The 26,078-nt window shown below is 33.2% G+C and overlaps 1 long non-coding RNA gene across 1 annotated transcript in view; it reads right to left on the bottom strand.

Moving 5' to 3' along the window:
* Nucleotides 1-19,411, bottom strand: part of LOC150056883 (uncharacterized) — a 35,484-nt gene extending 16,073 nt beyond the window's left edge. The window contains exon 1 of the long non-coding RNA XR_016537006.1: nt 19,342-19,411. This is a non-coding gene — a long non-coding RNA (uncharacterized LOC150056883). The remainder of the gene's footprint in view (nt 1-19,341) is intronic.
* Nucleotides 19,412-26,078: the final 6,667 nt, after the last annotated feature.

Here is a 26,078-nt window from a genome sequence, read left to right as displayed (position 1 = left end):
TCTAACAATCACGGTTCAAAGTCAGCTGGTGCAGAGAAGACTGTGAGACTTTTTTTCCATATATTTTATTGTAATTTTAATTAATAGAAGGGTTACTTTATATTCTCCAAATAGAAGGTGCGTTACTTCACAAACATTGCTACGCCTTCTCATGTATTTGTCCCCATTTCCCTTTCCCCATCCCTCCCCTCATCTTGTTTTCCCCTTTCCTATCCTATTTGAAATAAACAAATAAACATATATACAATATATCAGACAACACGGTAAGATACTGTAGCAGTATGAGATAACCAAGGGACAACAAAAGAAATAAGAAATACATAGTATATTAAGGACAACAATCACACATTATATGACTTTTGTTTCTATATCCTGGAGGTCCTTTCATTTAGCCTCATCCTGTATGGCCTTATATATCTAGGTTTTGCCTTATTGTAAATCTCTAATAGTGTACAATGGAAAATTTCAAACACACACAAAAGTTGTATAGTTGTAAGTGAACTCTTACACAAGTTTTGACAGCCATTATTATGATGTATTTCCTCTAGCAGATATAGTATCTATATATTTACCACTCCTAAACAGCCATCTAATTTTAAAGGATTAAGGAACATGCACACACACACGCACACACACCCCCAACTCAGGTACAAATTACCTAATTCATAAAAATTATGTTTCATTTTAGAAATGTTTACAGGTATTTCTTTTTTTAGTATTAATCTATGCATTCATGTATTTAGGCAGTATGGTTTTTTCTAACCTATGGCTTCAAAACTGGCCATTGCTCTAACACTTGACTTATATTTCCAGCCTTTTTAGCTTGAAATTATCTTTCTGATACAGTCTTGTGCTTTGTGTAGAGACCAATCCCAGATAATGATCTTCTTACTAATGCTTCCCATGTAGCTGGGATTACAGACATGAGTACTAAATCTGGCATGTTGAATGGAGTCTTGCTAGTTTTTTTTTTCTAGAGGACCTTGGACTGTAATTCTACTAGCATCCAACAGCCAGACAGTTGGGATTGTAGGCATGAACCACCACCACTCTCACTTCTATATTTTGTATTTCTTAGTTCAAATAATACAATTGAATGTAGAAGGGAATTTGAAGATCATGTGGATCTTACCAGGACATTAGATGCAAGGCTCCAGTCATCACAGTAATAATAGAAAAATAAAACTGAGCCAGAGAATGCTCAAACTTGCCAGACAATATATTTACAGGAAATAAATAAATCAATGATAGAGTAAGAAGGTAAGGATAGTACTGATTAGGAGATTTAGAAGTCCCAAAATCAGAGGAAAAATAAGTCCTTTCACTGATTTCCTACAGTGGCTCAGGGCCTAGTAATAGTCCACTTGTCATGAGGATAATATTTCAAAAGAATCCCTTTTTTTATCTCCATGCATTTTGTTTCTAGTAAGGCACAGATCAATGATGAGCTTGTCATTATCAATATGAAGGCTTTATCCTGTACCTGGTGGGATTTTTGTCTTTACAATGAAAGGAGAAATGGGATAAGGGATAAATTATGAACACATTTTGTGGACAAGAGAGTGACTGTGAATTTTTACTTTCAGTTAGTAACAAGTTAGTGATTTGGTCTCAAAATTCTGTCTCATGTTCCTATGAGGGTCTTCATTCTACCTCATACATTCTGATTTTCCTTACTACACCAAGGAGAAGACTATGGCTAAATAAAAAAATGAATGTGCTTGAGGCCATCAGAGGCCAAGAAGTATACTAGATTTTAGACATCTCAAGCTTCTTGCAGAGAAGATATTTTCACATAAATTAGTGATGACATATATTTTAAGACATAAGATTTATTATCACTATTGCTTTTTCACATCCTCTATGGAGATTTTATTATCATATAAATATAGATCATGCACATTTCAAATAGGAATGCATCATTATATCATCTTGATTTTGGTTAAGGTTTGTGCCTGTTTGAAACTTCATTCTAAAGTGCAGGACTTTGAAGTAATGTTTAATATGATTCAGTTGTCTTTTCCTAATTTTAATGCATAAGATTTATATTTCATGTTTTGCAGACTTCTCTGTCCTCTATTACCCCGATGCATGCTAGCAATCCCATCAGGGAAATTTTCAAGTGAAGAAAGATGAGATGAGACTTAGTAAAGTCCAATTTTATTTGCTAATAAGAAAGAGGTTGAAAGTAATGGTTAAAATTGGATTTTAAACTATCAATGGATGTAATTTATTCCATCATGCTGGTTCCTTATTTGACTTCTTATTGCAGGTAATTTAGAATTAGTCACATTTGTTATTTTTAGCATTATTGGATTTTTGTCTGAAAATAGAAATGAAACTATTAATATAGGTTACCTATATTATAAATATTTTTATTTACCTATATTTAATGTTTGTTTACCTATATTAGTAGTAACCTATCTAATTCTCTACAAATACTTTTTAAAAATCAGGATCCTAACTTACACTACAAATTATTAGGAAACATGGAAAACAATTGTGTTGGCGTGGAATTTAGGTAGAGTTTATTGTTGATTGTGCAATTACATTGGGAAAACAAAGGTGAAGCTGATTCACTGAAGAAAACTCTTTGGTACCCATCTTAAATGGGTTTTTGCTTAAAAGAGAGCAGTGGATGCTATTTCAACTTAGCACCAATTCTTGATTTTGAGGGAGTGGTTTTTGAAGCTTTGGAGTATTTCTTTTCCTCTTTAAGCTCTGAAGTTTTATCTGTTTACACACAATATGTTTTACAGGGAGATACTTCTAAGTGCACTGAAAAATGTGATGATTGGTGGGCTTTTTTAGTTTATGTAAAATAAAAGTAATATTTATATTACCAGGTATTCACAAATTAAAAAAATACAGAGCTTCTAAAGCAATTCCCTTGCTTGGATAGAAATTCCTGTACAGGCAGTTAATTTGAAGGATATTTGAAGTTTGAATTATAATGCATCAGTCATCCTTGAAAACCTAGGCAATTAATATACACAAATACAAAATTCCCTATACAATACTTTTGTCCACAGTTCATTTATGTATGCATATAGGAATTACTCCTGCTAAACTGCAATTTATCAACTCTCTAGTAATAGAACAAATCACTCTGTCATATTATACTTAGAAATGTCAATGTTTAATTCTAACTTTTTCTAGATACAGCTGAGGCATTTGATTGAAAATACTTAGAGATGTCAAGGTTTTTAAACTCAATAATGAGAAAGAAAGCCACTTCTTTTTAGGAATCACGTTGCCAGTTAATATGTGCCCACATAACAAATCACTATTTCTTCTGCTAAATTGATCTTCCAACATCCTAGGAAATTTAGCATATCTACCTCTATGATTTACTCATAAAATACCACAGAGATTAGAATTATCATGTTTAAATAGATAGTTGTAATTTAAAAAATCTCTGTGGCACCATTACAGATTTTGTTTGCTTGTACACCAATGAATTAATCATGAGATAAGTTCTGGTCATTAAAAATAGAAATAACTTTAAATAGAAATTGCTTTAAATAAAAATGTCTGTTCTATACAGGCATCTCAAGAATTTAGATACAATTTGGGGGTGCTAAAAGACAATATTTTGTTCACTCTACATTTGAATCCCTAAACTAGTTTTATTTTCCTTTCATCACAAATGCTTATTTATAACCTTCAGAGCACTCATATAATCTTAACAATTTAAATGAAAATTTATTCATTACCAAGATAGAATAATGCCACCAGTACAACCAGTACCAGCATGAAATATTCACCATAGCCAATGTATGAATCAGCCCACATGCTCCTTAATAGATGAATGGATTATGAATGTATATATACATACAATGGATTTGTGATATGTCCACTGTAGCATGGAGGATATCACATCATTTGTAAAGAAATAGAAAGACATAGAAAAACTTGTGTGTGAAATAAGTGAGTTGGGCTCAGAGAACCACTACTATTATAAGAAGTTATAAGTAGTATTATAAGTAGAAGTGAGAATTATCTTATAAACTTGTTATTGAATATATTAGATCATGATATATGTTAAGTTCAAGGAGAACTCAAATAGTATTATAATTCCTTAGAAGGCAAAGTCAATGGGCAGCAAAAAAAAATTCTCGGTAAGGGTGTACTTGAAATGGGTGGGCAGTGGTTGAAGGGGAAGTGTAGATGGATAAAGAGGGGAGAGAAAAGAGGTAGAATAAAGTCAAGAATTCAATCTGTACCCTGCAAAATTAAGAAGAGTGAAGAGAAGGTTGAGTGAGAGAAAATAGGTGAGAATATTGAAAGGGGTCCTTTGTTAAATGGCAACTCCTTTGTATAACTACTTAAAAATAATATAAATTATTCATTAACATAGCTGTGAAATACTGTGAGATTCTACCAATGATTTTAATACTTTGATTTAATGATTCATAATTCCTTAAGGCTAGCATTTATAAAGCTTGAATACATTAGTAATGTTTAATCAAGTTTAGAAATTTATTCTTACATGTTTTAGTAATGAGATCTACAGATGAGTTATAATGGAGCAGAGAGAAATGAAGGATTTAAGTTTATAAAGATAGGCCTGGGAATGTAATTTAGTGGTAGAGTGCTCATGAATAAAGCCCTGGGTTCAATTCAGTACCACATAAACAGAAAAAAAAAAAAACCCGAAGTTGCACTGTGGCTCAAGCGGTAAAGTGCTAGCCTTGAACAAAATATGAGGGACAAGGCTCGGGCCCTGAATTCAAGCCCCAGGGCTGGCAAATAAATAAATAAATAAATAAATAAATAAATAAATAAATAAATAAATACTTGCCTTTAAGATATCAACTGACCAATTAGCCTTTTTACACTTCCCACCACTTCTATTCCTACACAATTTCCTACCTTCACTTTTCCCTACTGTTTTCAAGTGAGATTTATTTTCCCAAATGAGCATAGAAGAGACCATGTGTAGAAAGTCATGGGGTTTGTAAATTTCATTCCAATAGTAAATTGTGTCTTCCCACTTATAGAAATTCTAGAAAATAATAAGAACATATAATCATAAAGAATGTTCTAACAGGTTCTAGTTTGCTTCTGAAAAAAAACAAGGACTTCTCTATTTAAGAATGTTCTTTAAAATTGTAAGATGATCTGAGGCCTCAGATGTTTCGGCTCTTCTGTGCTTTAACCTTTGGATTCCTAAATTTACCAGTTCTTTTATTGTATTTAATTTTGTCAACTCATTCTCTTTGACTTGTAGCTCCTCTGACCTTTTAATTTAATTACTTTACTTTACCTTTTTAAAGTTCTTTGATCACGTTTTATTTAATTTTAATTAGGGTTTTTTTTTTTTTTTTTTTTTGCCAGTCCTAGGCTTGAGCTCAGGGCCTCAGCACTGTCCTTGGACTTTCTCAAGGCTAGAGCTCTACCACTTGAGCCTCAGCACCACTTCCGGCTTTTTTTCTATGTATGTGGTACCAAGGAATCGAACCCTGGGTCTTCATGCATGCTAGGCAAGCACTTTAACCACTAGGCCAAACTCCTGGCCCCAATTTTAATTAGTTTTTTATACTTAGAAATTTTGATTTTTCTTTCCAAACAAATTAACTTATTTATGGTGCTTTGATCAAAACCCATTTCAATGCACCTGATTTCCTCTTTCCATTTGGAAGTCACAGCATTCATGGTACAGGAAGAACCACCAAAGTCATTCAAGTTTCATGTCTTTAGTGAGCTGGTAAATTTGTGGTAACAGCTAATATTCAGATAAGCCATTCTATTCTCATCAGATTCCTTGTTTGTTTAATGGTAAAAACAGAATTAACTATGACTTAATTTGTTTTAGAAATAATGTTCAATGTCAAAGATGTATATGCCAGTGTCCTAGATCTAGCTAATTGGTTTTGATATATTATTAGTTAACTGCATAATTGGTGTTGAATTGCAATTTATTGAAGCCTTTAAAATGTTAGTGTCTTTTAGCTTTAGGAAATGAAGGTACTACTATTTGTAGTTAATAAGGAATACTAGTTCTTTGATGTTCTTGAAAGTAGCTTTAGTAAAGACTACATCAATTCATTGTGTTTAATTTTTGCCTTCTGCTACTATTGGAATTGACTTAATAATCTTTCTGGATTACTACTTTTTTTCTGTTCACAAGTCAGAAATAGTGTGTGGCCAATATATCATGCATATTTTTTTCATATATTTTTATTGTAATTAATAGAAGGGTTACATGATATTTGCCAGATAGATGGTGCATTAATTTACATACATTGATACCCTTTCTCATGTCTTGGTCTCCATTTCCCTCCCTCCCACCCCCAACCCTCATCTTGTTTTCCCCCCTTCCCTATCCAATTTCAAATAACCAAATACAAATATATCCGATTTATCAGGTAACAAAGTGAGATACTGTAACAATATGAGATAACCAAGGGACATCAAAAGAGATGAGAAATAACACAGTACCTTAAGAACAACAATCATTCATTATATGGCTTATGTTTCTATATCCTAGAGATCCTTTCCTTTAGCGTCATACTATATGGCCTTTTGTATAAAGGTTTTGCTCTATTGCAAATTTCTGCTAGGAGAGCCCAAGGTTTCTACTGATTATGACAAATAAGGGAAACCAGTGAGCCTAAGTTCTTTGAGTCTGTCTTACTTCACATAATAGGATCTTTTCGAAGTCTTTCCATTTCCTAACAAATGGGGCAATGTCATTCTTTCTGACAGCAGCATAGAATTCCATTGTGTACAAATACCACATCTTGTTGATCCACCCCTCAACTGAGGGACATCTAGGTTGGTTCCATATCTTTGCTATGGTAAATAGTGCTGCAATGAACATTGTTGTGGTGGTGGATTTATTATGTCTTTGTTTCTGGATGATTGGGTAAATGCCAAGTAGTGGAATTTCTGGGTCATAGGGGAGCTCTATGTTTAGTGTTTTGAGGAACTGCCATACTGCTTTCCATAGTGGTTGAATGAGTTTGTACTCCCACCAACAGTTTAGTAGTGATCCCTCCTGGCCACATCCCCTCCAGCATCTGTTGTTATTAGTTTTCTTGATCCTGGCCATTCTAACTGGAGTGAGGTGGAATCTTAGAGTTGTTTTGATTTGCATTTCTTTTATGACCAGAGATGTGGAGCATTTCTTCATATGTCTATAGGCCAGTTTTGTTTCTTTTTCAGAAAAGACGCTCTTTAAGTCTTTGGCCCATCTTTTAATGGGATGGTTGTTACTTTGGAGATTAGTTTTGGAGTGATTCAATTTTGTGAGCTGTTGATATATTTTAGATATGAGGCCTTTGTCTGTTGTATGGTTGGTGAAGATCTCTCCCACTCTGTAGGCTTCCTAATTAGTTTACTAGCTATGTCCTTTGCCATACAAAAGCTCTGCAGTTTAATGCAGTCCCACTTATCCAGCCTTTCTCTGATTTGTTGTGATTCTTGGTCCTTATTAAGAAAGTTTCGACCTGTGCCAAGGAGGCCTAGTGTATCTCCTATTCCTTCCTGTAATGTTTTCAGTGTGTCAGCTTTTACCTCCAGGTCTTTGATCCATTTGGAGTTAATTCTAGTGCAGAGTGACAAAGAAGGATCCAACTTTAGTTTTCTGCAGGTGCTTAACCAGTTCTGCCAGCACCACTTGTTGTCAGATCATTTAAAACAACTTTGATTCATTAGTAAGAGTTCTATTTTCCAAAATCTCTCAGTACTCGAGGTCTACAATAACTAATTTATACTGCATGCCAATGGACGGGCAGTGAGCTCTTATTTAAAATCTTTTCACGATACATTTAAAAACTTCAGTACAGGCTTACTTAACATGCAGCAATGGTTTACTGAAAATGAATTTCTTAAAACCAAGAGATTGGATATTAATATCAGGAATTTTGTAACAGCAGGCTTTTGTTAACCTATTATAAAGAAGACTGATGATATGATTAAATATTGTTTACCAGCAGCCTGATAGTTTTCTGTTCTGATAATTGTTACAGCACACCTGTTCGGTTTTATTACTTTGTTTTTTTTGTTAAGCAACTCTTAAAAACATGTTTGATTAATGTTTTATTGAATAAAGTTTGTTCGCTAGTATAGAAACTACTTGCATTTCTTAACTTGCCCAAGTATTGTATTTATAGACTTCTGAAATTTTGAAAGAATGTCAGTGTGCTTCACTTATCATAGCTAGCCTTAGTGATGCTAATTGCAATTGAAGTCACTCAGTAGCCTGAATGAGAAGGGACAACATCCTGAAGCAAGGTAGTGGTGGCAGTCGTGGTGTAAATCATAAGCAGTGGTTGAATTGTGGGTATATTCCATAGCCAATACAAAGATAGAGCCAATATAAATGCTCCTGAATTAGCATGGCAGTGTGAAGTAAACAGCAAACATGATAAACCAAAGGTTTTGCCTGAGAAATCAGAAATCTAGAGTTACCATGAAATAAACTAGGTAAGATTAATCATATCGGCCTATTTGAAGACAATATATATGGATCTGGAACATGTTAAGCTTATGATTTTTGTTAATTATATAGTTGGAGCTATTTAGTAGATAAAATTTAGGTTTCAGAGGCAAATTAAAAATGTGTAAATAACTTAGCAATATAAAAAACCCAGCTAGAACCCATAACCAAGGGTAAAGGTATAGAGAAAAGATTCTAACTACTGATATTTTGTTGTCTCCAAAACCTAGACATTAAAGAGTTAATGAGAATATGGAAGCCACCTCTGTACTGAGGAATTAGAAGTTGTTAATACAGATTATGATGATAATGTTGCAGTCATGACAAATATAATGTGATAGCTTAATAATTAATTCCAAACTTTTATATGCAGGAATAAGTGCAAATATAGTCCAAATACAATTATATGTTGCAAAAATCACCTATCATTAGGTGAAATATAAAACCCAATTTCATATTTGTATCATGTGAAAGCACTTTCTGTATATCATTGTAGGTTTTTTGCTCCTTATCCCGTGAGCTTGATGATGTGAGAATTTGTAATAAATCCAGCTTAAGCCACTAAAATTACAAATAAAAATTTAGAAAGAACAAACTTTAAAGTCTACTGAAATTTACAAATATCATTTAACTCATTCTGTCCCTAACTCTGCATATTGTCATCATCACTTTAAGAATAACTGTTGTCCCAAAGGGTACTCTATAACTCATGTATCTTTTCAACCCTTCCTGTTATTACTGCATTCAGGACACCTCATTGGAATACTTTATTGTACACATTCTCTTGCATCACTACCAAAGGACAGCACAGTGATTTCTGGTGAATTGAATGAAATCGTTTCTTATCCACTTGATTCTATTGTGCTTATTGTCTTACATACTAGGCATCTAAACATGAACACTATGCCCCGTCATGTTTCCCAGATAATATGGCAATGACGTTTTACTTGGCACATGACAGAAATTTATAGTGTTGCATTATACTCATCTTTAATGATTATGAATGATTCATTAGGATACTATATACTCAGGCTCTTCTTATGTTCTTCCTGTTAAAATACATATTTATTGCCATTTTGTCAAAAATAAATATTTTAGGAAGCACCCTGCACTATTATGTATTATTTATTTTCCCTTCTTACAGCCATACAGCATTTACCTTTGTTTTTATTCTTGCAATAACACAGAGAACTAAATATGAGACCCCATGGATATGAATACAGAATTTCCACATTTACTCATAAAGTAAACAGATGGATTACAATTGGTGAGATGATCTAAGAGAGACATTTTAGCAAATAATCAATATGAGAAGTATTTGGAAAAGAAGGGATCTCCTGTTTGCTATTCAACACTTATGGGAAATCACTGAGTTCTTGCAATGATGTTTTAATTAGGGTAAGTTGGGAATGATATCTTACAACCATGTTTTGTTAAAATTAGAACTTCATACAATTGTGAAACTATGTTAAAGCCTCATCTCCTGGATTCAATATCATCAACCCCTTTATATGTTTTCATATTTGCTTAGATATGCCATTTACCATTACTGTGCATCACTATTTAATGGACAATGCAAGTAAAAAGAAATGATTACTTTATAGGCAACTTTTTGACATTGAAGTCATAGCCAACAACAGGATATACCCTACTGATGATAGAATAGTAATTCTCTCACAATCTAGTCATCACCAATATATGTGAACTTCCTTATACTGAGGCACCTTATACTGAGAATATCTATAGATGAACACACACACACAGACACACACACACACACAGACACACACACACACACACACACACACACACACACACACACACACAAGAATATATGGAAACAAAAGATCTTTTTTTTTCCCTCTCATGAGGCTTGCACTCTGGGCCTGGGCACTGTCCCTGAGCTCTTCAGCTCAAGGTTACTGTCCTACCCCTTGAACCACAGCACCACTTCCAGTTTTCTAGTGGTTAATTGGAGATAAGAGTCTCATGGTCTTTAGTGCCTGGGGTGGTTTTGAACTGCGATACTCAGATCTCAGTCTCCTGAATAGCTAGGATTATAGGCGTGAGCCACCACACCAGCTAATCTTTCTTTTTATATAATTTTTTAAAATTTTATTTCATTGTCAGAGGGATAGACAGAGGGGTTACAGTTAAATTCATACAGTAGTGAGTACATTATTCATTATTTTTTGAACACTGTTACTGCTTCCCATGTTTTTCTTCCACTTTTCCTACCCTCACCCCCTCTCAAGTTGTAAAGTTCATTTCCAACATTTTGTCCTGTGAATATCATTGTTACATTGACTCACCCTAAAAATGATTTTTACATTTTTATTTTTTAATGAATCTATCTCCTTTTATGCATGGTGTACTAAATGAAGTATCTTTGTGATGTTGGTATAAAACTTGAGGGAAAAAGTGTGAAAAATGCAAAACCCTAGTTCACTGGAAACTGATGGAAGTGAAATGTAAAACTTGTTGGTAGAGATGGGAGAGAGGGACTGGAAGAGAGTGTGGGAACAGAAGACACTGTACTCACATTACCAGATTCATAATTGTAATCCCTCTTTACATCACCTCTATAATAACAATATAGTCAATTATATGTTTATAAGAGTACACATACATTATATATATGCTATTTGGATTTTTACTTGGTCATCTTCCCCCCAGATATTCTTTAAAATATCCTAATTGATTTACTCTATTATATTGACTAAATGTGAAAGAAGGAAGGAAGTAAAGGAAGGAAGGAAGGAAGGAAGGAAGGAAGGAAGGAAGGAAGGAAGGAAGGAAGAAAGGAAGGAAGGAAAACATCCCCCAAACACACATCTCCACAACCTACCAATAGAAGTTAGAGGCCATGACATGACCTGTTATAAGTTTGAGTTAGAATGGCTATTCTCTAGCATGTCCATGTCTCAGTCAAGTTCACTTTCTTTCCCAGTACATAAAAATCTTGGTATTTTTCTCACCTTTCATCACAATTTCGTCATAAGTTTGTGTGCTCTGATTATCTGTGTTGTTCTGGTTGTTCTGGTGTGTAGAGAACTAACACCTGAGTGATGGGAAACCTGGATCAATATCTATTTAATTGTATGAAATAAATACTCCTTGAAGAAATCAAGCCTCCACATAAGCATTAAAGTTTTATGAGGATACAATAATATCAATTGAGTCCCCAAATTATTTGATATATTGTTTCTTCCTTGAGTAGGGCCAATAGATATATAACAAACATTCAAAGTTGCATTAGCGAATAATGTCAACTAAACTAAAAGGTTTGGATGGTGGAAATATTTTCTCTTAAATATATATCCTACAAAATTAAGAAAATAGAGGGAAGAGATGGGGTTAGGAAACATGGAAGAATTATGAAATGGGTAACATTTTTCACGATGCATTGTACTCAAATGTTGTTAAATGGCAGCTTTGTACAACTACTTAACGATGATTAGAATACATTAAGATAGTTTGCAGTGCAAATCTTTTTCTGGTTTCTATAAGGCCCAAATAAATTTATAAATTGATACATATAAATCTTATTAAACTTGATAAATTAGAAGATAATCAAACTCATTTATAAGTGCCATTCATCCTCTTGTTAATTCATTTACTGATAGCATTGGAAAGAATGCAGAGCTCTTTCAGCGCCCCTCCCCAGGGTCTCATACTTCTCACTAATTGGAAAGATGCTCACCAGGAGTGATCTACAGAAGCAAAAAGAATTTGTTCATTTTGAGGTATTCTTATTTCTTAGCTATACAATTCTTAAAAGGTCATTACATGTCCCTTGGTAATAATGCTTTGCCATCCAGTACAGAATTTAATAACAATGAAAATTTGTGCTTCAGTCAAAGTAAGGAGCAATCCCAGCTTCACATGGGAATTTGACCATTTCAGAGGAGTGAAATGTAGATAACTCCTCTGATGAGACACACAAAAGGAAAGCTATTACTGTACTTAGAAAGCCCCATATTGAAGTTCTGGACAGTTTATAATGCCTGTTTACTAGTTTGATGATAACAAAAGCCTTCCTTGCCTAAACACCAAATAACTTTAGGATAAATAGACAAACCTTCTATTGACTTCATTAGTGGAATTTGGAATAATTGACCACTGTGATGCTGTAAATTATAATTCATTTTGTTGATATAAATGAAGTGTGCCCAGAAAAGAAGCTCTCTAGGCAATAAAGTTATTGTAATATATTTCTTTAATTAATATGTATATATACACACACCTGTATATGTAGGTGTATATTTATATAAACACTGTATATATACAGTTATATCTTGTACATATATGTATATATGTATAGCACATAGATGTTTATTAATGTTCAAATTATATTAAAACTAGTACATTATACGTTAATGCAGTATTCGCTGAGATAATATTGGCTAGGAGATTGCAATTCTGATAGAGAAAACTGTTGATTTCTATTGAGGTGATTTTTTAAAAATTTTTTTATTGTAATTAATAAAAAGGTTACATGATATTTGCCAGATAGAAGGTGCATTAATTCACATGTATTGATACCCTTTCACATGTCTTGGTCCCCATTACTCTCCCCTCCACCTCCCCCCTCCCATCTTGGTTTTCCCCCCTTCCCTATCCAATTTCAAATAACCAAATACAAATAAATCCAATATATCAGATAACAAAGTGAGATACTGTAACAATATGAGATAACCAAGGGCCAGCAAAAGAGATGAGAGATAACATAATACATTAAGGACAACAATCACTCATTGTATGGCTTTTGTTTCAATATCCTGGAGGTCTTTTCAATTAGCTTCATACTATATGGCCTTATGTATCAAGGTTTTGCTCTATTGCAAATCTCTGCTAGTAGAACCCAAGGTTTCTAATGATTATGACAAATGAGGGGAACCATTGAGCCTAATTTCCTTTGAGTCTGGCTTACTTCACTTAATAGGATTTTTTTCTAAGACTTTCCATTTCCTACCAAATGGGGCGATGTTGTTTTTTCTGACAGCAGCATAGAATTCCATTGTGTACAAATACCACAACTTGTTGATCCACTCATCAACTGAGGGACATCTAGGTTGGTTCCATATCTTTGCTATGGTGAATAATGCTGCAATGAACATTGTTGTGCTAGTGGATTTTGTATGCCCTAGATTCTGGATGGTTGGGTAAATGCCAAATAGTGGAATTGCTGTTTCATAGGGGAGCTCTATCTTTAGCCTTTTGAGGCACTGCCATATTGCTTTCCATAGTGGTTGAATGAGTTTGCACTCCCACTAACAGTGTAGTAGTGATCCCTCCTGGCCACATCCCCTCCAGCATTTGTTGTTATTCATTTTCCTGATCCTGGCCATTCTAACTGGAGTGAGGTGGAATCTTAGAGTTGTTTTGATTTGCATTTCTTTAAGATCAGAGATGTTGAGCATTTCTTCATGTGTCTATGGGCCATTTTTGTTTCTTGTTCAGAGAAGACTCTCTTTAAGTCTTTGGCCCATTTTTTAATGCGATGGTTGTTACTTTGGGGATTAGTTTTAGAGTGATTCAATTTTTTGAGCTGTTGATATATTTTAGATATGAGGCCTTTTGGTAGCAGTTATTTCTACTATTTGCACTGCCCTTCAAAAGCAGGGTTAGAAAGTAACTCAGTACATGAATATTTTTCCTGATATTTTAAAAATATTATTTTCAGTGGGTTATCTCACTGTTAGTTTTTTGTCATCTCTTACTTCCTCCAGTTCACAGGAAATGCTACTCATTTCACCCTATGGGAGAAACAAGGAATGTACAACTGTGTTTCCTTTACCTACCTTCCTCCTTGTAAATCAATCTATCAGTGAAGTGTGCCAATTTGATATTCCAAACCAGTTCACTTTCAACAATATAACCTTTGTTGGACTCTATCTTCTTATCTAATTTACATAATGAAAATGTCCAATTGGTTTTCCTGTTCTTTTTTAAATGATCTTTAAGTAGTTGTACAAAGAAGCTGCCATTTAACAAAGAAGTTTAGAAGGATGATACATCCATAAATCTTTATCAATGTCATCCATCCTTCCCCTACTTTATTTTTGAAACAAATCAAAGTACGCAGAAAAACCACACTCATTTTAAACACAATAATAAACATTTTTCGCTGTATACAAATTTTAGGACATGTTCAGTTCTTTCTTCATGAAATTGTTTGTACATTTTCATTTGGTCCTTTTCATTTTTTAGTTAGAACTTTTCAATTCTCTAAGTATAGAACCTTCTACATTCTCCATTTTATGCATAATAACTTGTAATTATATTATGAAATAAGAATTCACTACTTGGGTAGGAGGTTAGCCTAATGGTAGAGTGCTTGCCTAGCATGCACAAAGACTTGAGTTCAATTCCTCATTACCACATAGATAGAAAAAATTCTGAAGGTGTGCTGTGGCTCAAGTAGTAGAGCTCTAGCCTTGAGAGAGACTAAGGACAGTGCCAAGGCCCTGAGTTCAAGCCCAGGACTGGCAAAAAATAAAATAAAATGAAGAATTCATGGTTGATGGTAAATTGGTCTAATCACTGAGGGGCACTGCCAAGAGAATGCAGAGAGATGATATAGATTTTTGTAAAGAAATAAGGTTATTATAATATTTAGAAGCAGATCCCTAAGTTTTCACAACTTGATTTTTTGCATGAACTTCTTTGAGTTTGTTCTTCCTACAGTATTCAATCCCACAAGGATGCTATTCCCTCAGCAGTGTGATGGAGTTAACAGAAGAAAACTGGGTGGAGAATGAATGTATTCTGTGTAACAATGAGGCCTGCACAAGCACACAGTTAAGGAGAACCTCCTCTACATGGTTGGGACAATGGTGGGAGGAAATGAGTACTACTGAGCCATAAATGGAGCACTTACTTCACATGGTAAGGAACTGGGATTATATCTTCAAGGCTGTGGGGAAACATAGAAGGATTTTATTATGTCTAGTGTTGATTTTCAAAGTCTGATGTGTTCGATTTTTCTTTGGAGTTTGAAAACATAACTCTCCAAAGCCCTACTTGAAAAATACAATCAAATCCAGTAGCTTTAAATCAGTAGTTTCAAACTTGTTGAAACTGAATGAGGATAAAGTTTGGTCAGAATAATGCTTTCTCAAATGGCTACTTCTACACCTGAAGAATATTCACGGAAGTTTGGGCTGGAGTGAATATGGAATAAAAATGTAACTAGGTTTAGAAAGAAGCCTATTTGCAGAAATGGATAACTGCACAGCTAATCATGCCTCTTTTAGAGACATATCGTAATTTAATTTATAAATATACTTGTACATGAAATTACAATTCATAAAGGAATGTCTTTTCACCAGAGTTATAATTTCGATTTCTTCTTTCCATTTTTAGGTTCTTTTAGACAGTAACATTGGTAAAAATCAATGCCTTTTTAGAAGCAGCCTTTAAAAAAAAATTCCAGCACTAGATTTTGCTTACTAAACAATATAAATATGTCAGGAATGTGCTAATAAAATAAAATAGTCTAAAATCATGCTGAGGAAAATTATTTACCAAATACATATCAAATGTCAAGTTCTTTTCTCCAAGTATTTTATTTCCCAACCCACAAAATGTATTTTGGAGTTTGAGAAACAAACCCCTCTACTGACAAGCCAGACGCACTCTGGCGTCCCTCTGATCCACTTATGTGAATATTAAATGAAGAGGATAACATATAGGGAGAAATATCACATAAGGAAAATATCACAAGAGGAGAAAGAAATGAGACGGGGAGATGGAAAAAAGAGAGAGGATGATGAGAGTAGGGGAGAAAGCAAGGGAAGGAAGATGGGTGTGGAGGAGGATTCATTCCATTCGCAGAGGAATTTTAAAAATGTCTGTAAATGGCTCCAAGGCTCTCATACTCTGGAGAAATCTACGAAAGCTGTATGGAGAAGTGAGAGATGCATTTTCATTCATTACAAAGAAAAATAAGCCAATTATTGGGCATGAGATTAATGTGGCTTACAAACATGATGGGTATAGTAGGCTAGAGGGAGGAAGACAGGCTTGGCTTTGAGCCATTGACTGTCTTTTACACTGGATTATTGTTTAGTTGTTAAGTTACTCTATGTTTTATATGTAAAACTGAGATAGGAAAATCTCAGTTGGTTGAGTATGATAAAGATGAAACAACAATACTTCAGTGGTATAGTATTATAGTAGCAAACAGTATCATCCACCCAGTAACTAAATAAAGGTGTTAGAAAAATGATGGGAACTTGTATTTTTCACCGAATTCACTCAGTACAGTCATCTAAAGCTCAGTATTTGCAAATGTAAAGAGCCCAGCCTCACAAAGGTTCTAATCTTTTGAATTTCTCTTATTCCTGAGAGATCTTGGAAAGAAAAATGGCAAAGCTGGTAAATGGGTAATGGGCCCATTCAGAATTATTTCATGAGATTATGAATCTCAGAGGAAGTACTGAAGTTATGATTCTAAAAAAAGTCACATCTCTTCTCAAAACTGAGATAGGACAGAAAACAAATATGTGTGAAAAGATATCTCTTAAGATTGAGTTGCCAATGCTCCATCAGATGACTCCTTCTTAAAGAAAGGACATACTTTACGTTAGTCTAGGAGTTTATTCTTTAAGGACAAAACCATTTCCATTGGCCATATGTAGTTTGTACTTTGATGGTGTTTTACTTAGTTTTTTTACCACACAATCATTGGGGTTTTTAGTATTAAGCTCCCTTACTTAAAATAATTTTAATTTAATATTTGTCAAATGCTCAACATTGCTTTGCAATTATATAATGTAAACATTAAATTATTTATGTAAAACTAATTTATATAAGGCTAATTAAGAACACGTGTGATTAAAATATAGATTATATATATATACAAATATACATATATATAGGCATCCAGACTAAGTAATACAATCTCCTCCTAGATAGCATCTACTACACATAAAAGAATTAATTAGTGTAAAGATGAGTAATTCTAGTTCATATAAAACTATTAAACTTTAGGAAAAGTAAGTGAAAGTAGTACTTGATTTTAAAGTGAGGAAAACTGAATTCTAATTGCACTTTTGCTTGTCACTTTAGAAAATTTCCTTTCTCCCTATATCTTAGTTTAATACTTAAACAGTGTTAATAATAGATGCTTTATTTATTTCTAAAATTCAAAGAAGTTTAATTAGCAAATCTATATGAGTAAGTTTACAGCATTAAAAATGTGGACATCATTTATGTTGCTATAAAATCTAGACTATAAAGCAAAATTTAATCTTATTTGAAATTTTTTCTGCTACTTCATAGATAGAAATTTGTTATAAGTTCCCTGTACTTTGGAGCCATAAACCTAAGTGCTATCTTTAGGAAACTATGACTGTTGCATTGCCTGGAGGTTTAATATTCAATTTAAAGTGAAATAATGCATTGAAAAATAACTACATGATGTCTGACCTTGGAAAGTTTACTCAATAAGTAAATAACACACTTAGTTTAGTTGTTTCTGATATCTTACTAAAAGAAACAACTCATAAGATTTGATTTTAATCTGATTTTTGATAAAAGGAAGTAATAACCACTCCCAGCTTAAATGAAAACGAAACAGCCTTATTAATAAAAAAACAGGCAATTAAAAAATAAATTAAAATCACAAATAATTACAGGGAATTAGTCTCAAATTTTTCATTTGACTAAATGGCCATAAATTACATTGCTAATCTATTTCATGTACAAAATGTTGAAGGTGTCTGTTTGGGTAATTATGTTAATGAGAATTGAGGAAAAATAGCAATTCTCATAAACTTGAACCAGTATTATATTCATCATTACTACTATTGTTGTTGTTTTGTGTCACTGAGTTGAACCCACGGTCTCTAATATTTTAGGCTTGGACCACTGAGCAGCTTGACCAGAGATCGTGCAGTTTAGATCTACTTTGGATAGCAACTTTTTTTCTCTTTTTCCTTTTTGTCGGTCATGGACCTTGAACTCTGGGCCTCAGCGCTGTCCCTGAGGTCTTCAGCTCAAGGCTACTGCCTTATCCCTTGAGCCACAACACCACTTCTGGTTTTCAGTGGTTAGTTGGAGATAACAATCTCTTTAGTGCCCAGGCTGGCTTTGAACTGAGATCCTCAGATCTCAGCCTCCTGGGCAGTTAGTTTAGAGGCATGAGCCACCATGCATGGCTGGGTAAAAACTTTTATTGTCTAATAAAAGTGAATATGCATATATCCTACTTCAACAATCCTACTTGTAAGCCCATACTTGTATATATACCACATATATACTTTCATATATATAATATGTATATATATGAAAATTTCCTAATTATCAATATATAGATGACTAAATGAGCTTTGTTACTTTTTGTTTTTGCCAGTTCTGGGCTTAAGCTCAGGGCCTGAGGACTGTCCTTGGATTTTTCTCAAGGCTAGAACTCTACCACATAAGCCTCAGCACCACTTCTGGCTTTTTCTAAGTATGTGGTAACAAGGAATCAAACCCGGATCTTTGTGTATGCTAGGCAAGCACTGTACCACTAGGCCAAATTCCCAGACCGAGCTTTGATACTTTTTAATTGTATTTTTTTTCAGGGTAGAGAGGTTATAGTTACATTCATCAGGTAGTGGGTGCATTATTCCTCAAACATTAATACTCCTCAGGTTTTTGTCCCCCTTTCCATCCCCTGTCCTTCCCAATCATCTTAGTTTTTCACAGACTAAATATTGAAAATGGTTAGATAATCATTAACCAAATATACACAAAGACATATAAATCTTTAAAAAATAACACTAAGCTTAAATTTTAATTGACATTATATATGCAGTGAAATACTTGGAAATTGAAGGCAATATCATTTTACATTACATTGGTATCTACTTGATAAAGTAAGAGCATGCAAAAGAAAGACTTACATTAACCTAAGACTCGTGGATACTTCTTGGAAGGAAGTTAGAGAGATGGTATTGTGTCGGCTGATATCCGCTCCATCTATAGCAGGATTAGTAAACATTCCTTAGTCATTGTAATATACACAAAGTGATTGTTTTGTGTCTTTAATAAAATCATTTTGGTTACTAACAATTATTAGAATGTATTTGATTTTGAGGATATCTACTAATTGATGCTAGGCCATTGTCCTTGTTAATAAAATTATAAACATGCAAACAAGTCCATGTAGCTACTCTACTTTGACAAATGGCACTTTATCATTACTCAGCAAATTATAAACACTGTTTTCATATGTATTTCTTACCATGTTATACCCAAATAAAATTCTCTTAGATAGTTATCTTCTATTTATTACTGGAAACATTTTCAAGAAGGGAATTGGCTATTTAGTATAACACACAGATTAAAAATCTCCATTTTTACACCTCAGTTATAAAACAATCTGAAAACATTACTGTTCCAGGAAGATTCTGTACGTATTGAGTGAAATGATATGGAAAACAATTAGACCCGTGTAGAGTATAACATCTCTGTATTTTACTAACATCTTTACCCTTGTCAATATTATCTCAGGTCAGTGAAGAAACAAGGAGCTTCTATCTTTCTGGTTGTTAGGCTGTTAGCTTAGTTCTACACTTCTTGTTACTTTGAAGGCCATGATATCACTACACTGTTTAGTAAATGGCCATTTTCTTACCGAATTCACCTTTTTTCTTGGTCTTTCATTATTTAATTCCTTCCTTCCTGCCTTTCTCTATCTTTGTTGGATCCTTGGGGGTTTTGTTTCATTTGGTACTTATGCTTGAATTCAGGATCCTATGCTCTTCCTTAGCTGTTTAAGGCTAGTGTTCTGCAATGTGAGCCAGCCCTTCACTTCTGCCATTCTGGTACTTAATTCAAGGTAAGAAACTCACAAATGTTCAGATCTCTGCCTTCTGAGTAGCTAGGATTACAAGGCATGGCAGTAGTGCCCAGGTAATATCTTTTAATCTTGAGTTGGTTTGCATCCTCACAACTGTTATTTATATTGTGTGCATGAGGTCCTTTAGTTGTTGTTCATATTCTACCTAATATTCTCTTTCAGTGTTTCCTGTACATAGTAACTTGTAGCAATGGGAAATATCTGTAATACATTTTATTAGAAACTTGAGTGAGTAACAAATATTTGCTGTATTTTTACTGCAATAAAACTAAACTTCTATATTTTCCTTAGCATCTGAGCATGGCTATCACACATAAGTTGAAGTTGAACTATAAATCATGACTTCATTGCATTTTATTTATCTTGTAACTGATTTAATTTTGCTTACAGTAAAGTTTTCATTAACAAAAGTCATTATAAGTACCTTGGGGATTTTTACTGATAATTCTTAGTGACATGATTAACAAGTCAAATAGGACATTATAACAAGTTTTCTAAAGAAAAGGAAAGGTGGAAGAATCAGCAAAAAGAGCTGCTATTCTGTACTTTTTTTGTATAAACTGGCTTATTTATCTAAGGCATAACTTCAGATTCTGCGAACATAGAAGTGCTTAGGTTGTCACAGTAGAATCCCAAACCTTAATGAAAGGTCTCACCACTGCAGTACTGAAATACAAAACAAAGCAAAACTCCATGTGTATCCCATCTCTTATTCTGGAAAAAGCCTCCATCACTCATAGGGTAATAGTTTATTTTACAACAATATATATATATATGTTATACTGTAATTTATTGCAGTCTTTTAAATATGAATTCTAGCAGCTATTTTAAGCTAAAACATGTTTTAATAATTGCCCTTGTGAAGTTCTAGAAGCCATCAAATATTCGTAAAACTTTTGTTCTCTTTGAGGTTTCAGAGAATCATAGTAGAGTTATAAAATATTAATCTTTTTTTATCAATGCCTGGTAATGAAACTAAAAATATATTTAATTTATAATAGATGTATTTTATACACATTTAAATCTTTATACATGCAAATATTTCTATCACTTCTATGTCTCCTAGGCCATTTCTCTAAAGACTTGTCAGGAAGGTGGCTTAAAATATCCACAGTACATTTTTAATGCTAAATTATAAAGTTTTAAATGTATGTTGACCCTGCATCTAAAGGAATACATTTGTTAGAATAGCTTAGAATACAGAAGAAAAGGTAAACAGAAAACCAATAAGATGTGGAATTCTATGCTGCCATCAGAAAGAATGACATGGCCCCATTTGTAAGGAAATGGAAAGACTTAGAAAAAAATCATATTAAGTGAAGTTAAGCCAGATCCACAGGGACATAGGCTCAGTGGTTTTTCTCATTTGTAATAATTAGTACAAAAGAAACTTCTTGTAAAGCACAAACAATTCAGGGAAATAGTGATGTCAAATTGAGCTCCACTTCTGCTTTGTTCTTAGTTTACAGCCCATTCCCTCTCCCACAGATGACTTCCTTTTCTTCCTATCTCTCTCATTTCTATGAAATCTTGACTCAGTCTGTTATTGTTCGTTGAAATATCCAAATAATTCGATGGTATTTAGGAGTTTTTTTTCAGACCCAGAATATGAAATTTATCCTTCCAATACAGATAGAAAGTTGACATTTATTATTCTCTAAAATTATATGTAAAAATTGTTGTTCATGCAGAAAATGTAGAACTGCTGCCATCTTCAAATTATTTAGTCAAATAGACATTACTTTCCAAAAAATTTTGAAAAATAACTAAGCATTTAAAAAAATAAAAATAAAGCTTAGCACTGTGGCTCACACCTGAAATCCTAGCTACTAAGGAGGCTGAGATCTGAGGATCAAGGTTCAAAGCCAACCTGGGCACAATAGTACTAAGACACTTATCTCCAATTAACCTCTAGAAAATGGGGTTTGGGGCTTGGCTCAAGAGTGGGGCAGTACGCTTGAGCTGAAGGACTCAGGGACAATGCCCAGGCCCAGGGGTAGAGCGGTAGCCTTGAGCTGAAAAACTCAGGGACAGTGCCCAGGCCAAGTTTAAGCCCGATGACCCACAAAAAATTAAAATAAAAATGAAAATGAAAATACATTGTATCACATATACTGGAACATTTGGATTTGGAAAATTTAGTAATGTTGAAAATAATGTAGTTTTCTTACTCATTTTTCTTTCCCACTTTCTGTTATGGAATAAATTATTCCAAACAGGACAATTTAAAAATTTTCCACTTACTAAATGTGATAGTAGTTGCTGTGATAAATTTTCATAATTGGTAATGTATAGATACCCTATATAGTATTGTGTAATTAATTGCAATAATACTAACAGATAATTTGATAGTTGGGAGACCATGTGCTGATTTACTGAAATCTGTATCCCAAAACAATAAAAGACATTTTCTTTATGTTAGAAATTACTGAAGGAATCTTGTCTCTAATTCTTCTTAGTTTTGTCCCAAGATTCTCAGTATCTTTAATGTCCCAATCCTTGTATTGGTAGAATTTAATGACATAACTCATGCCAAAGGCATACTCAGCACTTGGCATATATTAGAGGGATGGTAACTTAAAATTTCAAAATTAGAAGATCAATATTCTGTTTTCCAAATGAGATTAGCTTCCAACTGCAGTTATTCCTTACATTTTTCTTTTACAGAGTCTGTTTTTCTTTTCATAAGTTCTTAAGAGTGTGTATGTGTGTGTGTGTGTGTTTTACAGTATCATGGAATATATGATACTTATTGAACAGGACACCAAAGATAGGGCCCAAGTGAATGCAATACTATATGTTTTTGATTTTTATCTCCAGCTTAAACATACATGAAAAAAATAAGCACTGAAGAAGCAGAAATCTTTGCACATTAATTGTATTCATTTGTATTCACAGACACTTCTAAAAAGCCACTCAACACACTTTTTTATAAAAAAAAAATGTCCTCTGTGCCACAGTTCTGCAAGAGTTAGAAATTAATTTGGAATTATTAATTGGAAAGATAAGACAAAATAATTTTACATCTAAGATATTCATCGAGCCTCTGAAATATAAGAAATATGTCATATTCATTATATTTCCTTAATACGTTTATTCCTTCAGTACACGTCTGTGAGGTAAGGTGGGAAATGAAAAAAAAAAAGATTGGAAGGGAGTAGAGGAGGAACTGGGTGAAAAACCTCGTAAGGGGTATCAATGTACAAAAAGTAATGTATCCACTACCTGACGAATGTAACTGTAACCCCTCTTTGCATCCCATTGACAATAAAATACAATTGAAGAAAATAGAAACCAAAACAAATGCTGCTTTTATCTATTGAACAGTAGTGGCATTCCAATGAGTTAAATATCTCCATCTTTTTGCAACAGGCCAAGATGACAAAGCAGCTTATCTCAATTAGATGCAGAATCATTACATGGCAAATTTCTGTCCTTTAGGTTCAGTTTGTAGTTATATTGAGGTTATTTTAGATGTTTTTAGATGCAATGTTTGAAAGTTTTTTAAATACAAATTGAAAATAAGATGAAGACATGAGCTTGACAGTTTGGGCTTCTAGAATTGAACTTGTGTCACATTCTGAATATTGCAGATCAAAACTATGATTAATACTAAATGCTCCCTCTGTATCTGTTTCAAAGCCAAGGAGGGATAAGAAGAGAATATTCATATTTTTAAGGTATTCTTCTGTAAGATTAAGAAAAGGAAATGTGCTTCCAATGAATTAGAGTAGAAAAATAAGTCAGTGTAAGTCACTTCCGTTATGCATAATTATTTAAGTGTACTCTTTGAGTTTAAATTTTAATGATATAGAAAAAGGAGACAATCACTAGCTTTCAATATTATCTACTTTATATTCTTTAAAACTTCATTTTCCATCAATGAGCAGAGAAATTGTGTCTATTGTTCTTTTCATCAAAAAGTTCCATTCTTTATAACTAACCAAGTAATTATTAACCTATTGGTCATGTAAAAACAATTAAAAGAGTAAAAGGGTAAACTGATCTCAGCTTAATTTCTCAAATGTTAAGTCAAAGTATTGTTTAAGAAGTTTATGTGTCTAGAAATAGATTTATTCACTTTAATGTATAAAAATGACAGCAGTTCAGGCTTTGCAAAATTAAATTGTGTGATTCATGCACTTTTCTAAGAATCTGCGCAATTTCAAATGAGCCAGCTATTTTATGTTCTCTAATCCTTGGAAAATAAATGTGGAAGAAATATGCTGATTCTTCTCTTTACATTAAAACTTGCACACAAGACGTTTTTAAGCATATGCTCCAATCATTTTATTATACTAATTGAACTCCATTCTTTCTTAATTCCTTCAGAATCATAATTTAGTAAAATTTATTCAGAATGACCTTTTTTAGCATTATAATTTCAAAGCATTGAGTAAATTACATTTTGGTAAAAGACTCACAGATACAAAACAATTTATACTTTTAGTATATGTTTTGTGTGGATGGCTTTATAAAATCTTTAGAGAAAATTCAAGAATACTAAAGAAAATTCTAAAGAAAATTCAAGAATACTAGTTATCACTAAAGTAGAATATAATTTAGATTTGCAATTTTCATTGTATCTCAAAATATTTAGATTATTCTGATATAAAAAATAGAAGTAGCACTGTAATCTTGTATGGGAAATTAAACTTCAACATACATATCTCAAATGAATAATTCATGTGAGGGAGACTAGCCTTTGTATAAAAATATATTTTAGGTAAAAAATTGTCACTGGGACCTACATGTCACAAAGAGCAGACCTGGGCTCAAACTGGAGATTCAGGCCACTTTGTCACCTCAATTGAGAGAAGATTATGCATCAGAGTTTTTTTTTTTTTGTAAGAGGATTGCTTACTTTCTTTCCTTTGCACAGAAAATACCCTTTCATGTGACAGGTTACATTGATGTCAGCTTTGAAGGAGCAAAAATTCAAAATAGTGAACTTGTTTTCTTATTTTATTGGGCCTTACATAACCATACATAAAATTGTTCTGATGAACAGACTTTCTCCAAATATGAATATTAATAAGAAAAATTAAGAAGGTTGAAAGCAGGAACATCACTTTTGTTTATATGAAAAGACAATATTTCATAAAACACTTGGACCTTTGATAGTGATATGCAAAACAGAAATTTCATAATAAATATAAATTTGAATTTCTATAGATTTTCATATAAACAACTCCATTTCACTTGTATTTTGTGCAAGTGTTTATTAAATGAGTAATGCTTGTTTGGAAATAAATATTTAGTCTTCTGTTGATAAATACATTTTATGTCTATTTTCGTATATTTTTATTGGAATTAAAAGAAGGGTTACATTATATTCACCAGATAGGTACATTACTTCACATATATTGATACCCTTTTTCATGTCATGGTCCCTATTTCCCTACCCCCACCCCCACTAATCTTGATTTCCCCCCTTCCCTATCCTATTTCAAATAACCAATTGAGCATATATAAAATATATCAGATAACAAGGAGAAATATTGTAACAATATGAGATAACCAAGAGACAGCAAAAGAGATGAGAGATAACATAGTACATTAAGGACAACAATCACTCATTGTATGCTTTTTGTTTCTATATCCTGGAGGTCCTTACATTTAGTGTTATACTATATGGCCTTATGTATCTAGATTTTGTTCTATTGTGAATCTCTGCTAGGAGAGCCCAAAGTTTCTATAGATTATGACAAATGAGGGAAACCATTGAGCCTAAGTTCCTTTGAGTCTGTCTTACTTCACTTAATATGATTTATTCTA

This window comes from Megascapheus bottae, chromosome 11 (assembly GCF_031878675.1).
Source record: "Megascapheus bottae isolate mThoBot1 chromosome 11, mThoBot2.hap1, whole genome shotgun sequence".
NCBI lineage: Eukaryota > Metazoa > Chordata > Mammalia > Rodentia > Geomyidae > Megascapheus > Megascapheus bottae.
This window is presented reverse-complemented; position numbering and strand designations above follow the sequence as displayed.